This window comes from Gallus gallus, chromosome 3 (assembly GCF_016699485.2).
Source record: "Gallus gallus isolate bGalGal1 chromosome 3, bGalGal1.mat.broiler.GRCg7b, whole genome shotgun sequence".
Classification (NCBI taxonomy): Eukaryota; Metazoa; Chordata; class Aves; order Galliformes; family Phasianidae; genus Gallus; species Gallus gallus.
Window position 1 is genome coordinate 16055595 of NC_052534.1, and position 17255 is coordinate 16072849.

The 17255-nt window shown below is 49.3% G+C and overlaps 1 protein-coding gene and 1 non-coding gene across 13 annotated transcripts in view; both read left to right on the top strand.

Annotated features, from left to right (window-relative positions):
• Positions 1 to 17255, top strand: part of SLC8A1 (solute carrier family 8 member A1) — a 117516-nt gene that overhangs the window by 81255 nt on the left and 19006 nt on the right. The window lies entirely within an intron of this gene.
• On the top strand, positions 16872 to 16981 carry MIR6563 (microRNA 6563). The gene has a single exon (NR_105592.3). It is a non-coding gene; the product is annotated as a microRNA 6563 (primary transcript).

Below are 17255 nucleotides of genomic sequence, written 5' to 3' on the forward strand. Positions count from 1 at the left end.
CTGTTCTCCCTGCATTTTTGGCTATGCCATGGGAATTCCACTCTTTCCCAGGGCTGTAGTAGAAATGGTTTATTTTTAGCTCTCTGTGCTGGGGCCATGTGCCAGCTTTGTGGCCCGGGAAACGCTGGTGACAAATAAAGATCCCCTCAGACTGCTGGGGGAGCAGGCATCAGAGGGCACTACATTCAGACTGCACCATCCTGGGGCCAATCCAGCCCAAAGGCTCTGTCCCTCCTTCCCAGCTGTGCAAACAGCTGCCCAGCAGATTGACGGCTCCTTGGGCAGAGCAGAAGGTCCTGCAAGCTGTGGAAGCATCATGCAGCACAAACAGCAACCCAGTTTGAGCAGCCTAGGAGCTGTGTCTGGCATTGGGCAGCGCAGTCCCTCTAAGGAAACATCACCACAAGCGGGCTGGGAGCGGTCCTTGCCCTGGGTGGGAGCGAAGGACACGGGCAAATCTCAGTTCTTTCCATGCCAGAAGCCAAGAGATGAGGCTGAGCAGCTGGAGGCCTTCTTCTCCAGGTCAGGATGGTTGGGCGAGCAGAGAGCACTGCGCGGCTGCAGCCCCGCGGAGCGCACTGTGTGCTGTGATGAGCCTGGCAGCAGGTTGCTCCTTGCTGACAGAGGACAGCTGCTACCAACAGGGATGAAATGGTCACACAGGAGAGCCAGGGCACAGTTGGGCTCTGAAGGGCAAATCCCAACTGGCTGCGCTGCTCTCTGTCACCTGTACTCGTCCCAAATGTAAACGTGCAGCAGCTTGAATGTTTGCAGCAATATCTAGGGTCTTATCTAGCACTTTTATCTCACAGGTCCCCACGCAGTTCACAAAGCCCACGGTAACACATAGAGACAAAGGAAAGTGAAGCCCAGGAAGTCTGAGGGAGGGACTTTGTGCTGGCTTACGCCACATGGCTGCATTTCCCAGTATCTTGCTCGTGGTCTGAGCTCTGCCCCGTGGCTGCAATCTGCACTCTGCACAGGCAGAGGAGCACTCGGATTTTATCTGCTTTGTGTTATTTACTCTGCAGTTGTCAGTCTCCCGTTAAAAGTGATACAGTTTGAAAGCACTTCTTGTTAATAGCTTGTTATCAGGATTGGTGCCGCTATGTACAAGCCTTATCTCCTTGATCCCATCTGTCTCGGGAAGCGTGGTCTGGAGGAGAGCAAGGCTGTAGCCCAGGAGGGAGACCTGGGCACCCCATGGTTATGCTGCGACCGTCTCTAATTCATCTCCTCTCAGTGGAGCACTTAGAAATGTCACTGGAGAGCTGCAGCAGCCGTGATTGATCTCGTCTCTGCTGCGCGCCAACGGAGGAGAGCAGCTTCAGCAAGAGGAGACCTTGGCTCGCGAGCCTCCCCTTGAAGTGCAAGAATGAATTATGCAAAGTAATCCATCCCTTGGCTCCTCCAGCAGCTCCTGCTGCTTTCCTGTGGTCTCTGATCTTTACCTCTTTATCTCTGAGTGGTTTCGGAGCCACACATGTCCTTTCGTCTGGTCCTCACGTGTGTCCCACAGCACTCATGGAGATCAGGGCGATTCATCACCTCTTGAGTGATGTTGCCACCAATGAGAGGATGCTAGCCTTGGCTAGAGCATAGCTCCCCAAGCATAGGGCTTCTCGGTGCAATGCAGCCACCATCACTCCACTGAGAACACAGCGCATTCAAATACCTGCAGCTTTGTTCACGCCAGCAAGTCAACAATCCCATATTGACCCTGCAGGAGATAGGTTTGGGCTTGACGTTGTTCAGAGCAGCTCCTTCAGGGCTTGTATTTTTTGAGATGCAGAGTGGGAATTTCTCCCTGTGCATCAGCATTCTGGAGTGCTAAGTCTTCTGCACGTGAGCTAATGAAATCCCCTATGACTAGTGCTTGTGGTTTGCCACTGTTTGCAGAAGAAAATAATAGCTAGCTTAAATACCTATTAGTCACCCACAGCTCTGCATGTCTGCACCATACATTTAGAAAGCAGATGCAATTTAGCTGGCTAGGGGATTTTTTGAAAGAATTTTCTAAAATGTGCACTTGTGAAAAATCAGCTTTTAAGTATGGGAGACAGGATATGGTTTGGCAGCTCTCACCAGATAAAAAGCCAGCATCCAAAACCATTCCTAAAGTGCTCGTAGGCAGCAGGAATACTTTCTGGAGGAGTTCAGAGCCCAGCTGATCACAAGCTTCAGGAAACAGATGCAAAATATTGTGTGGTCTCCTTAAGGCTTGCTTTCTCTTGCTGATTCAGACGAGCTAGGTAGAAATTTGCCCTGTGTGCGTGGCTCTCACCCCCTCAGCAATGCTTCGTGTTGCTTTACGGGTGAAGGCATCTCCTTTCCTCTGTAGGGGAGGGGAGACAGAAGGGATGAGCACCTCCTCGTGCTCCTGGTCCTTGCAGCAGCATAGCACACAGAAGCCTTGGGGCTGGGTTGGACTGAAAACTGCGGTGAGGCCGATCTGAAGTGGCCGGTCGTAGGTGGCACTGGCCCACAGAGCAAAGGATGCACTCAGTGCTGAGACCTAGGGAGAGCTGCAACTAATGGGTATCGATCAGAGCAGAAAAGAGATCTGTGGGCAAAAATTTATGTGCAAGCCTGAAAGAGGTATGTTCCCTAAATGGGGAACAGTGTGAATAATTAGGCGTTGAGACAAATGCTAATCAGCATTACATTTTGCCTCTGAGTCTCTAGACAGAATGTTTAATCTCTGGAATTAAATATTTCCCTGGTGAGAAACTGAAAAACTCCAAGAGGCTCCTGTTTGAAAAATTAAGCCTGGTGCACATCGCTTTTAGATCTCTGTGACTGTGCAGAGTTGTCTGCCCAGAAGCTGGCCAGCCTCCAAGTGTTTTGAACTTTGTCTTTGAGAAAGACATAAAAGTATTAATTCTTCCCCATTTTTATTGAGACAACAACAGAGAAACATTTATTCATCAAAGACAACCCAAGACTGCTTTCGATCAGATGTAAAGGCACAGCCTTCCATACAAGAGCCATGACACAAAACATTTTCTCACTGTGAAACATTTTATTAAAGATTAAAGCTTAGATATTTATTAACTGGAAAATTGTCTCCTACAAGTTGCATCTCCTTTTTTTTTTCTTTCTTTTTTTTCTTTTTTGTAGTCCCTGGGGTTACTTGGCATTAAATACAGGAGCTGAGGCATAGGAAAAGGATGGATGGGTTTAGGGCCATGTGAGTTGGGCATGCGACGACTGTAGGCTCAGGCAGCGATTAATCAATAACTGATTCCCATCCCAGTTTTTGCTCTTGTTAGTGATATCTGCTTTAAGGCACCCTCGTGTGGATTGACCTCTTATGACGTGGTCTGGGCTTGCTTCCGAGAGCCTGGGAAATATCCTATATGGTTGTGTGTGTACTCACCCATATGGTGTCATCTATGAGCACCCTGGACAGGCTTTGAGGTGGGGTTTGAGCAAGGGTTGGACCAGAGAGCTTCAGAGGTCCCTGCCCACCCAAATCCTCCACAGTGGTACATTTCTGATCAGACTTCAGGACAGTATGTACCTTCCTAAACCCTGTTAGCCCATATAGATATGGAAATGTCTGTGTTGGTGGAGAAAAAATCAGCTGAATGAAGTCCCTGCTTCACAAAGAAGCAAGAAGGAAAACACAGGACTGCCAATGAAAAATACTTGCGTATGTCCTTCTTCTTTATTTTTAAAGACGTAAGGAGGGAGGAGAGGTATTTGTTTCTCTTAAGAGTAAGAGTTCTGGTATTATGGTGCTTATTTTGGAGATTTCATGACAGTGATTTCATCCTGTTGAGCCACTTGTGGTACGTTTTTGCCACGGTTGCCAAGTAACAATCACTAAGCGTTTTTGTGTGTCGATCAGTAAAGGAGAGTGGAGAGAAGGGATAAAATCTATTTTCAGAGACGTAATCACTGGTGGATCTTTGTAGGTTAACGGTTAAGTTGGCTGAGCAGTGACAATGCTTCACTGAAGGCCTTGGGATTTACAAACAGGAAAGCAAAGCAAAGAGACTAAAGAGGGTTTTCTATTATTGTTATTACTCTTTCAGAACAGAGTGGCTTAGGAGCGATTAAGCAGGCATTAACTAAGCTGGACATCAAGTCCCACGCGCGCAACAGGCGCATGATAATCCCTCCTTGAGCCCCCAGGTTTTGCTATGCCAGACCTCCCGGCAGCCAGCCCCAGCCCTGTTTTGCACGCCGTGCATGCAGTTGGAGAAGAGGCTTCCCTCGCTGCCGAAAGCATGGAGGATTGTGGAGAGAAGCAGAGAGATCTGGTGAAAAGTCACTCCCTGAGTTCTCCAAGCGTGGCAGAAGCTGCCTCTAGCACAAACATCCTGCATTGCATCTCAAGGTCATCCATGTCTTTGTGAGGGTACCAGGCTATGGGTGGGGTTGCTGAGTCCTTCTGCAGTTAGCTGGTGGAGCTGAACCCCATCTGCTCGGAAGCTGCAGTGGGTGGTGAAACACCAATGGGAATCCCACAGTTTGCCTTTCAACTGGGGAAAGGCGTTTGGTTGTTATTTTTTGGGACAGAAGGCCGAATAGCTTTGTGATCTAATGGTTTCTCAGAGCAGTTTAAGTGGGGAGAAAAGGAAAGCTTTTATGATGGTGAAGTTGCTTCCTTACAAGTGAGATTCATTTTGGCAAGGATCCGATGAAGATACTTGTAGGAACATTATGACCCTTGTGTTATTAACAGAGAAACTAAGACTATAAATGAATTGACATTTAAATGATAGTGTAAGGTACTCTGGATGTGTCCTGGAATAATAGAGCAATGCATCATTGTTAATAAAAATGTAAACTACCTTTTTTGGGTCATAAAGAGGATATCTGAGGAAGAATTCTGTTCTCATCTACCTTCGTCTAGCACCTTGTTCCTCCAGGACAAGGAGGTTTTATGTCTGGGAGATGTAACAGAGCCAGCTCAGCAGCACAAGTGCTAGCAGGGGCATTGTCACTAGGCCAGAAGCCATTTGTGCTTCCAAAGCTACTTCAGACCTGGTGGCAAGTGATGCCTGGTCTTCAGCAGGGCAAATTTTGACTTCCAGACCAAAACTTAATCCTCGTCTTCTGCTGGTCAGAAATCTGGGGAACAACGGAGCCAGAGCACTAATAATTGCCTAGATGTTTAAAGACTTCATCTTTCTTTGGGGACCACAAGGGGGGGGGAAACCCGAAACCTGTTTTCCAAAGCCTTGTATGGCTGTCATCATGGAGCAGGAGAGATAAGGAGTCCTGCAGGACTTCTGTGAAGCATGAGCTCAGTGCTGGTTTTCACACCTCCGTTATCAGTGAGTTCCTGCTTTTGCTGTGCCCTACCTATCTGGGAAGAAGCATTTGGCATAGCTGCCCTGGAGGTGTTAAGAGAAAGGCAGCCATGGCTGTATCTACTTGGCTTCAGCCCAGCGAGACATAACTTTTGCAGACAGATTTGGACATCCTAACATGAGAGCAGCCCTTCCTGTGCCACCAGCCGGGCTGGGACATTTCAGCCAGCACATACCAGAGCGCTCAGTCAGATCCGACACTGATGAGCTGTTTCTGCCTCCTGGCCAATTTGGGCCCATCACATCTTCCTTTCCATCTTGATCCGAGTGATTTTTAGAGAATGATAGAATCACAAAATGATCTAGGCTGGAAACAACCTCAGATCATCAATTCCAACCATCAGCCTGACCTCCCAAGTCCCATCGCTGAACCATGTCCCTTAGTGCCACGTCCATGCATCCTTTAAGTACCTCCAGGGATGGGGACTCCACCATTTCCCTTGGCAGCCCATTTCAATGCGTGTTCACCTTCTTCATTAAGAAATGCTTCCTAAATTTGGATCAAGCATCCTGAACTCAAGTTTCAAGTATCCCTTGAAATCTGGGGGGGGGATTTGTGCACTTTCAGGTAGTTTTGCTGGGAATCAGCCATCTGCTGCTCTGAGACAGCTCCTGGGGAACCCATTTTCCAGTGCCCAAAGGCATCCACGTGGATCGAAATGCAGCCCAGAATGGGCGTGATGTGGGCAGGGGTGGGATGCCAGCACCACAGACATATTGGAGTAACGGAAATAGGGCTGCTTGTGTTGAATCAGTTTCTGATTCAAACCATGGGTTCACAAGGATTCGCAACCAGGGTGCTGGGCAGCCATGGCCTGCTCATTTTTTGAGGCTAAAAATAGCAACAGTCTGGAGTCAGACCGTGGTTAATTTGGATTTGTTAGGGCCAAGCATCCAGATCCAGTTCAGTACTTTCATTAAAAAGGCCATATTATTTACAGAGCTGCTGAGCTGGCCAGTTGCCCACTGGGGTGACACTGGCCACCGGGCACTGGGCCAGTTTGACTGGGTGACTTCAGTATCCTCCTCCAAAGACTGCACTGAAATTGTTGTCCTAACTCATCCTCCTGAGACCTCACACAGTGGGTCATGAGCAGAGCTGGGATCTCTGCTGAATATCTCGGCCTCAGGATCACAAACATCCATTTCTGTCCGACAGAAACCAGGTCACAGTGCATTTCCCCAGGAATTCCCTCTTTGGATAAGAATCTCCCATTTTCTGATCTGACCCAACAGCAAACCTTTAAAAGGTGTAAAAAACGGGCCTGTTTTTGAGATGAGAGGAGGAAATACAGCCTTTCTGCAGGTGCTGGCATGAGCGGGGTTCGGCTTGCTACCTGATCGATGAGTCTTGGTTTGCCTGTGAATACCTCCAATGAACTGCGTGGAGCTGGAGGGACCGTCCTGGCTGTGAAAGTGGGTTGATCACAGTATTTGGCCTCTGGTCAGCCTGAACAGTGTCCTCTGTAGACATCTGTCTGTGTGGTGGCAGAGATCTGGGATGAGTCCTGTACCCCAGTGCATCACGCTGGGTGGGTGGCTTTGTGGCCGTGGGCTAAGCAGCCTGGCTTGCCCGCTGCTGATGCTGTGACAGGGGACAGCCAGCTCCCAACTGTGAGCGAGGTTACTCGGTTGGCCCACAGTCAGATGATTAAAAGAGTATTTTCCGCACATTTGTGCAGTGATTAGAGATGTAATGCAAATCATATGCAAATCGGTGCAAATCTCTGCTGTGCACAGCCAGCTCTGAAGTTGGAAACTTTAATTTTCTCTCAGGCATTTGGGCTCTTTCAGTGCTCTTTCAGTGGAAGAACAGGATGAACCCATCGGTGATGCAAGTGCACAGCTGAACCCAACAGCATAGAAGGAGTGGTAAAAGTCAGCCTGAAAGCACGCACTGACCAGCATCAGTCTGGGCTGCAGCAATACATGGAATCTAGCCTGTGCAAAGATCTTTGTTAAATAAACAGCTAGAAACCACACAAAGAAATCTTCCACATAGCTCTCTTCCCAGCTTTGTTCCTCTTGTTTACCATGGACTGTCTGGAGCCCGCTGGCTGGAATAGCCAGTTACATTGCAAATCAAAATGCCATAATGGTTGTTGGATACAGCAACTAAAGATGTTTCCCTAACTATCAAGTCCGGAAAGTAGGTCCGTAAACCCAATGAAAGCAAGAAAACAAATTCCCAAACCCTTGCCACAAAGAATAATTGCAAATATATATGAATGCATATTTTAAACTTGTCTGCTGTTCCGCGTTGGCTTGCAGACCTATAGTGCTGCTTCAGTCTGAGATGTGGCGAGGCCATGTTTCCTCACTTCCAGACAGCTACATGGGGATGGCAGGGCCAAGAGAAATAAATAAATAAGGCTGATGAGTCCTCTTGAAACACAGTTGTGAAAACTTTAAAAAGTGTGTGTTTCCTGTAGCTATCAACAAGCTAGGAAAAGGGAAGCCCTATGGGCTGGTTGAATATTTCCCAATGGCTCTAGTGACTTTCACAGCTGGTCTTGATTTGCCTGGATATTGCTAATTTTCCTAGCGCTTGTTACAGCCTTGGGATGGAAATCCTGGCTCCCTCAAGGCCACATGAAGGCAGTGAGGAATGGAGCAGCCAGGCAGTGCTGTGCTTGTATGGGCACTGCGATTAAGACTGGGATCACATCTGGATCAGCTGGCAAAGCCCTAAGCCAAGGAGTGAACGCAAATCCAGTCTTGAGCATCCCCCTTAACTGCTGAAAACCCTGCTGAGCTTAACCCTGTCCTTCCAGGGAGATCACTGAGGGAACAACAGGCAAGGAGCCAGTGTGAACAACTCGGTGACAAAGCAGCTGTCCCAAAATTACTCATCCCGATTAGCTCTTGAGGAAACAAGGCTGAGCTCATGAATAATAGAGTGAAGAACAGTGGCCTAATAAAGGACAAAATTCATGGTAGATGTAGCCCTGTCACTTCAGCAAACAGGTTTCTTCTGCTTGTGGCATCACCCTCTCAACACAATCCAGTGTCGAGGCTATGCATATCTGAGGCTGCTGCAGCTTTGCCTGATTCTCTGGGCTGTGTGTGTGCAAGTGCCTATTAAATATACATGGTCCTGCTCTATGTGGGGCACCATATGTGTAGCAGGGACGTAACCCAGCTGGCTGGAGGTTGAGTCTGCTCCCTGCTGTGCTGGCAAGGCCCTTTGCACGTCATCCATTTGGAATACACCTTGGGCATTTCTGTCTGGCTTTCTGGGAGCTTGGAAGCACGCTTTTCTGAAGCCTATCTGATAGGTTTTGGATGTGAAGCTGTTTATTTGAAGCACAGAAATGGAAAATCTCTTTTTCACAATTGGAAATTGGAATTTTCCTCCAAAGATCAGCGAAAGCAATCATTATCATGGGGCATCATTTACAGCTCCGCACAAAATAATCCTCCAGGCTCTCTGGCAGCTCTGAATTAGAAAACAATAAGGATGATTACTAAGGGATCCTTGTCTTTAAAAAAGAAAGAAAGAAAGAAAGAAAAAAGCATATTTTTTGATGCAGGCTGGGGCTGGAAGCTGCAGGCACATGGCCAGAAGCCTCAGCCATGCTTGGGCCCTGCAGCAGTGATCGTGATTAGGGTTAAGCTAACCTTAAACACATTAATAACTTTAAAAAGGTGAGCTCTAGTGAAAAATGAGAGCTGCAGCTGTCTGTGACTGTTAGAGGATCATTACTGGGCTGTCACAAGTAAACACGTACATGGTCAGTTTGGGAGTCAGTCAAAAAATAGGTATCACAGTGAGGTGGTGTGCACTGATGTGAATGTGATTGACGGCAACATAGGTTTCTATCACCAAAGGCAATTAACAACAGCTTTGTTTCTGCTGGCCTTCACCCCAGGCGCTGCACTAGGAGGGCTCTGGGGAACTTTGCCCTCTGTCTTTCCACCCAACATTTTCCAAACCATCCCTGCAGTTCCCACAGAGCCCAGGCTAGGTAGATGCTCCCAAGGACGCTCCTTACATGTTCTTCAACCTGTTGGTGTTTCGAGTGCCTCTAGATCTTGTTTTAAATAGTCCGCTTGTTCCCTGGGTCCCTCCTGCAGCCAGGGGCATGTTGGAGCATGGTCCCATCTCTGGCTTTTGCAGAGTTGAGCTCAGGATCAGGACAGCCAAAAAAAAAAAAAGAGTCAGAAAAGGAAGAGCTGATCACGGCCAGAACTCCCCAGCAACTCCCAGACACAGGGAAAGCCCTGCTGAGGGCACAGCATCTGTAACGTCAGGTTGGCACCGGGATAGGATGGAGCGTTTCCAGAGGAGATGAAATCTTCCAAGACCTTGGGCTGCCAGTTCAAAGGAGCCTACGCGTTTTCAAAGTTTTCTGAGTCTTAGAACTCGGTCTAATTTAAGCAAATTTTTATGGGATTGGCACATCCTGAGCACCGGAGAGATCCTTCTGCTAAGTTTCATTCTCTGCAGCAAAGCATAAGGAGGGAATTAGTCAGTGTGGTGTATGGGAAAAGAAAATTCATAGGCAAAGCAGCATATTTCTCCCCTAAGCTGGGCCTTCAGTGCAAGAAGCGCTCGGCGAGATGGCTCTTTGTAACTCTCTCAGCCCTGGCCACCCCACATGGAAAGTTTCCATCTCAATAGCTAAACCCTGGCGAAGTTTCCATAGAAAGTCCCAGGCAGGTGTAACAACGGGCACTTCAGCATGCTCTGCCTGAATCTCAACACCCCGAGGGTTTCAGTAGTGCAGATGAGCAAGTGTAAAAGACGAGGATCAGAGGCAGAAACAGCATCTGGGAACTGTTCCCCTTCTGATGTCTGAAGCAGGGGGTCACAGTGGGATGGAAACCAGCTCCTGGCCTCCGCTATTGGTGGGGGGAATCACCACTTCTACCTCACGTCAGCAGTTTCCAGATGGAGCTGGGGCATGCAGTATGTAGGGCTTGGAAGAGCCCTGCCTTTGCAGAAGGTCTTTTGGGCTTTAGCTGCAGGCATTCGACTGTCACAGAAGCAATGCAGCACGTCTGCCTCCGTGGGGTTCTGCAGTAGGATTTTTCATCCAGCATTTTATACATCCATCAACCGTCTGGGCATGTAGATGGGGATGGAAGGTGCTGAGCTGGCCATGAAGAGAGCAGCCTGTGGTCAGCCACTTTTTTATATTGCCATTTTAAAATGTTCCTTATCACCTACACCCAGGTGCAGACACTCTGAAATGCAGGCTTCTCCCCCAGGAGGAGGGGGACAGCCCATGGCAGGGCTTGCAGCAAGCAGTGACAAAGCACTCACGTGCTTTTCCATGCTCGCCTTCCCCTCAGCCACCCGGCTCCTCTTGTTTTAGCTTTGTTTAAACAGTCTCCTTGGTAACGGGAAGGAAAAGCAGAATTCTTTCATCCTCCTCCTGCCTATCTCAGCACCAGGAGGAGGCATGAAAGGTCTCCCAGTGAAATGCCCTTATTAGCAAACGTTTGCTTCAGTGCTCCCACTGCGGATTTTAACCCCACTGATCGCTGGGGATTCCAGGAGATGTGATGTCTCTTTAAAAAGACTTTCTATACCTAGAGTTTCAACAGGGAGGGCTGTATTTCAGAGTTTAATTTCTTTGGCAGCAAATCAACAGCATGTCAGTCAGCAAGTGGTGGCTCTTGAAACTGTCCACGTGATCCCTATCTCGAGTCCAGGAAGGCCATGAGGCCACGAAGGCCATCCTCTTGTGGCAGTTTCAGAAAGGTCTTTCTGAGGGCTGGAGCACCAGCTGCTATAGCTGCTCCCAGAGGTCTGAAGATGCCTGATAAGGCTGGGAAGTAATGGCATTGCATGGCACCAGGGCAAAGCTCGGGGGGGGGGGGGGGGGGGGGGGGGGGGGGGGGGGGGGGGGTTCCTGTCTTCAGAATTGAGCATCCCTGGTGTTTGAAGCCTGCAGCACAGCGGCATCTCGTGTGCTGATGCCCACAGGCTTTGTGTCTTTTACAGCCGGGTCTGGTCCAGCACAGGTGAATGGCCCAAGGGAGGCTGGAGCACGCGGGCACCCTGCAGCCAGTCATTTAAATTGCTAAAACGGGAGCGTTGCACCGGAACCTTCTTGACAGACGATTACTTACAACTTCTCCTAATAAAAGTTCAATGTGACACTCACTGACAAGCTCATAAAAGATCAAAAGGCTCTTCTGTAGCTCAGAAGCCCATTAGCATCTGCAGAGCCCCAGCAGGGAGAGGAGGTAGGATGTTTGCTTTGTGCTGGGCTGCAGATACATATCACATGTGCATCAGTGTGCACACACAACTCGGGGCAGATGTTTTGCTCAGCAGCTGGTGCGTGTGTGCACACGCACGTGTGTTTTGCTAAGTTTGAACAGTTGTCAGGAGCAGCAGGCATGCTGGTGTGAGCAGCACAGCAGAACCACGGGCACGTTCCCAGTCTCAAAGCCACTCGCTCAATCACCAGGCAAAAGAGGATAGAAGTAGTGATGGTGAAATGCTTTTTGCACTTCTTGTCAGCGCGTTTGGGTCTGTGGGGAGTTCCTCCATCTCCCGTCTTGAAACAAGGGAGCTGACCTTTGGGGCTGGCACCGAACACCAGGAGCCAGATGCATCCCTCCCACTGAAACCCACGCCAGGAAGTTTGGAAGGTACCTTCTTTTGGGGGGAAGCACTACTGACGTCTATATACAATCTCTCCGCAGTGGCAGCACCGGAGCTGCACAGGAGATGTGTTCTGGGCTTCCTTCAGCCTGGATTCCTGGTGCCGAAGCCTCACCGCCTGGTTTTGCATGCTGCTCTCTGTTCTGTTTACTCAGCATAAAAGCAGCAAAGTCTGCTAAATAATTTATAAGGCTGCAGAGAAGTCCCCTCTGCTGGCTGTTGCTCATTGAAATTCATTTCGGGGAGTGCCAAAATCATTTTGATAAGAGCGATGTCTTCCCTTTGAGGAGCATAGTCATGGCAACTATGCCAGGCACACACAGAGAAGGGCAACGAGCATTTATTGGAAGAACGGAGCAATTACTGTTGTAAAGGGGGAACCTGCCTGTAAAGAAAAGCTGTCTGTGTACTCAGGTGTGTGGAGGAGTGAGAAGCAATTGAATGACTTTCCAAGTGCTTTCTCTTGGGGGAAATGTGTATGGGAACAACCAGGGGTGAGGGAAGAGGTAAAATACCAACTTTTGGCTCTGAACTCTGAAGGCTTCTTAGAAATGGCATTTGCAAGCATTGATATGCAGCAGAAGTATAGGGCTAGACTGAGCCCTGGGCGTTCAACCCTTTGCTTGCAGCACAAGCTGAATTTTTTGGAAATAATGGAAGTTTTTAGCTGGCATGGGCAAGGCAGTGCAGTGCCAGGGGATGAGTTATTTCTGCCTTGTCAGCTTTCCCAGGCGCCTTAAGCAATTGCTTTTGGGGGTGTTTTTGATCAAATTCACATTAAATGTATTCTTCCTCCTAGTCGTTGTCACTTGCATTGCACTGTCTGTGATGCTGTCCTTGGAGATCCAGACACTGATGTAGACGGAATGTCTCCTGTTCAATGTCCCCATGGTCCTGCCTCCAGCAGGCACCCACTCAGCTTTACGTGGTAGCTCACAGAATCATGGGATCATCAAGGTTGGAAAGATCACTAAGATTATCATGGCCAGCTACCAGCCCATGACTGTGACTGCTCTAAACCGTGTCCCTCAGTGCCATATCAGCTCTCTTCTTGAATACCTCCAGGGATGGTGACTCTACCACCTCCCTGGACAGCCTGTGCCAGGTGCTCACTGCCACTTGATGTACGCAGCTAAGGGAGTGTGAAGGAACAGCAGAACTCCAGTTTGTCCAGACCCACGGGTTGATCACGCCTTCAGCTATTTGGGGATGGTGAAACCTTTAAGTGTGACTGAGGAATTGGGTCTCGTTTTGGGGGCACCTCAAGAATGTGTCATGGCTTTTTGCTAAGTGTGACATTGGCAGATGAGTCAAGTGCAATAGCTGGAGTGCAGAATTCGCAGCCAGATCAGAGCAAATATCAGGGATTCCCCAGAAAAGCAGTGTTTCTGATCTGAAAATCCTGCCCAACGTGGCCTTCCTAAATAGAAATTTAAGCAGCATTCGGCATAGCGTGTGAAATCATTGATTCTGCTGCCCCTGCAAACCACCTCCCCTGTCTTGCCTCTCCACAAGGCTGTGGGGGAATGGGCTGGACAGACAAGGCTTTGCCATGGCTCTTCTAGTAGCAGCGCTCTGGAGCAGACCAACGTTGTGTGTTTGAGCTGTGTGTTGTCATTTAGACTTAATGCATCCTGAGGCCAGAGGAGCAGTTGTTTCATGCTGCCAGGGAGATGACAGCACATCATCTGTGCTCTTAGAAGCATTGATTCAGCAAGCTTGATTTCTCGGAAAAAAAAAAAAAAAAAAAAAAAAGAAGTGCAGGGCAACAAAGAAAATAAGAGCAGCCCAATAAATCTTGGCTCCAGAAGTGAGGGGAAAATGATTGTTTCCCCACCCTTTGCGAATGTCAGTGCCCAGGTTGATGTGCTCACTGTTCTGCAGACATTAGGCTGCGCAGCTCCATTCACATCTGAGCGGCTGGACCTGCAAACTGAGCTGCCTCATCAAATCTGCTCACTTTACCCTTCCCAAAGCATGTGTCAGGCTTAGCTTCAGGCAGGTTTTCCTTTGCCCTCCACGTCATGTTTGCAGCATGCTTCAGGCAAATTTTCATCAGGCACGGACATTTCACATAAGCAAGCTCTGGTTCTGAAAAGGGCCCTGCAAGGGTGACTCATGGGGCATCACACAAACATGGGATCCCATCAGCGTGGGGTCGGGGATGGTCATCACCACTGTCTCCCTTCATGCACCCATTTCTATTTGACCTTCATCTCCAGTCAGTTGTGCAGTTTATTCTCCATGGTGGTCTAATTAGCCCAGTGGAAGGAAGTACATGTCACGCTGATAAACACCTGCAAGCTTTGCACACCAAAGCTTGTATCTGATGGAGTCAGACCTGTAGCAAGCCAGGAGTCCTGTCTGATTCCCGCATCTCAGCCATGAGGTGTCCATCCCCAGCATCTGCAGTAGAGCTGTGGCAACATCAGTGCCCTGAGATGCTTTTCACACCACCTGGGCAGGTTGTTGTCATTCCAGATTTGATCAATAGTAGCCACAGACAAGAGCAAAGCTTGGACCATTTTTGCAACCTCTTTGGTCAGACCCATTTAGCAGGGAGTTTGGACTTACTGTGCCATGGTAACTACCAGGCCATCCTGCAGAGCAGTACCCTGCACCCTGCATGCTCTCTGTATCAAATTTCTCCTTCATCTGTGATCAAAGGCAGTGGGCATCTTTGCAAAGGAATTCTTCAGATCAGATCCTGCAGGTGGGAAAAACCACCGAACCAAGGGTGATTCTGTTACTGGTGGTCACTGTCATGGTCTCTGTACTGTTGATGGGATGGTCACTCGGGTCTGTAGCTCTATCTGAGGATAAGGGCTATGTTTCTCTGCTTTTTGGGAGATAGGGGATGAGTGAAGTGAGGTGTTTCACTGAGCATTTCCCACGCGGTGCTGCTGGGATAAAGCTGGCAGTGCTGGAGGTGGTCGTTTCTTGACTTGAGGTGCTACCGCAAGGAGAGGGATAGGGCAGATCCATTCACCGCCAGTGATGGAGCTGAAGGGACAGCCTCTGCCTCCAGATCTGATCATCCCCCTACTCATTCTCAAAACCACTGAGGATGCTTCAGAAAAAAAAAAAAAAAAATGCAACCAATTCTCTTTAGACATACAGGTGCTGTAACGTTCCATATGTGCGCTCTTGGAGTAGTTGCCAGGAGGCTCCGGGAGTCTTGTCCACCCTATTCCAGTGTGTTTTTGTAGTACTCCCACAGGTCTGGCCCTTGGCAGGTCAGGGCCACCATGCTGCTGGTACAGGGAGTTGCTGAGCCTCCGCAGGGCCCCTGCACGTCTTATTTCTGAGCCTGCCCTAGGGGAGGTGAGGGGTTTTGCTCTGCCTTTCTGCTCGCGCTGGAGGAGACTGCAATGGCTCCCCCTGCCTTCCATTGGATTTTAAGTGGTTATGCATCTGGAGGAGAGGCTGAATCTGAGCTCTGTGAGTCTCAGAGTCTCCCAGAAGACGTTTTATGGCCCTTAGGCAGCCTGAATTGGTGGCTGAGAGCAGGCAGAGAAATGAGACTCCTCAGAGGGGACATCTCCTGTCTGTTGGCATGAAATGGAGCCAAGATTGGGCTGCATGATCTTTGTGTCTTTCCACACAGAATCGTAGCCCGCTGCTGCTGCTGCCCTCCCCATACAGCTGGGGGGTAGAGGCCTCCACAGAGCATGGCCCTGCATGGAAGGGACAGAAACCCTAACGAACCCTCCCCTCTGTCAGAGACCCCTGGGTAACAGCTACAAAGCACGTGTGATAAGTTGTTTTGTACATTCTGGTCCACAACTGCATCTTCTGTCCCTCAGGAGCTGGCGTCCCTGTGCTGGCGGAGCAGACATTGCATGTTCCTCCCACATGTCCCCTGCCAGACGTGTGTCAACTGCAGCCAGGATGAGCACTTTCATTTTAGGGCCTCTGCACACGGAGCTGTCACCTCCTGCTATCAGGCGCAATTTTGTTGTCAACCGGTGGAAGAAAAACCTCATCTCCTCCTTTTTACTTCCCAGCAACAAGACAACTTCCCTCCTCGAGTAGCTGTCAGGAGTGTGAGCAGTGAAGCTGCTAAGTGCACAAAAATGCTCTCCAACGTCTGGGTCTGGAAAGGTGTGTGCTGCAGAGGGAGGCCCAGGGGCAGCTCGGGCTCTTTGCATCTCTCACAGCACGGACAGGGCCTTGAACCCCTGCAGTCTCCAGGCAGATGAGAGCTCACCAAAAAGGTGAAAACAGCAAGGCAGATGGACAGCAGACCCTGGAGAAGGTGGGGGTGAGATCTGCTTTGCTCTTGGTGGCTGTCTCCAGCCATGCATTGGGATCTGCTCCCCGCTTCTAGTGGCTTAGGTCTAGTTCAGTTGGCCTTGGCCACTGGCTTTGGTTGTACTCAGCCCTGATGCTGATTTTTATGCCCTAGAGCAGCCCCCCGGGCTGTGCTTGCCCCTCTGCACCGTGCCCAGCACTCACACGAGCTGCACGAAGCAGGGAGTGTTTCCAGCCACGTGCCATCTCTAGCTTTAACTGTGACGAATTAAGTGACTGGCTGACAAGCAGATGTATGAGAAATCAACGGCTTTCTGCAGGAGTCTAAGAACGCAGGCTAGAATGGGCAGCCCCAGCAAATGTTTCCAAAACATCATCTCCAGAGCACGCATCCCTCGTGGTTATTCTCTCACTGCCATCACTGACCCACTGGGCTGGGAAGTGCTTCGTTACTGTGGGATTGGGACTTAGGACATCACAGCCCTCTGCCCTGCATGTTGTAGTTATGAATTTGGAGTTGGAAGTCCTCCAATCTATCCATATAGCTCTCCTGGGTGATCGCTAGAAGTTGAATGGGTGACAAGCTGCATAAGAACGTAATTGTCTCTGTTGATTCTGGAATAAGTGTCTGTCCCAGCAGCAAAAGCATGCTACGTGCTTATCATCAAGCTAGCTACTGACTGCTGCATCAGTTGGTCGGTTGTGCTTAGAGATGTTTATTTTCATGTCCCACTGGGCACACTGTGACTGGCTACATGCAGCACTCAGTTACTTCAGCTCCAGCTCACGTGTGGTCTGAGCACAGTGATGCTTTCTTAGCCTCAAGATCTCTGATCTAGGTGCACAGCAGGGTGCAGGTGGGCAGGGGCCTTGGAAGGTCTCCGGTCCAACCTCTGCTCAGAGTGCCAACATCACAGCATGAGCAGTAGCTTAGGCAAGCTTTGCACATCTTCAAGGGTGGGGGTAGCTGGCCTTGTCTTCTCACTTGAAGGAAGGAAAAAACAAAAGCAGTGTTAAAAAGGCATTGCTGAGGTTCTGTAAGAGAGCTAACAGAT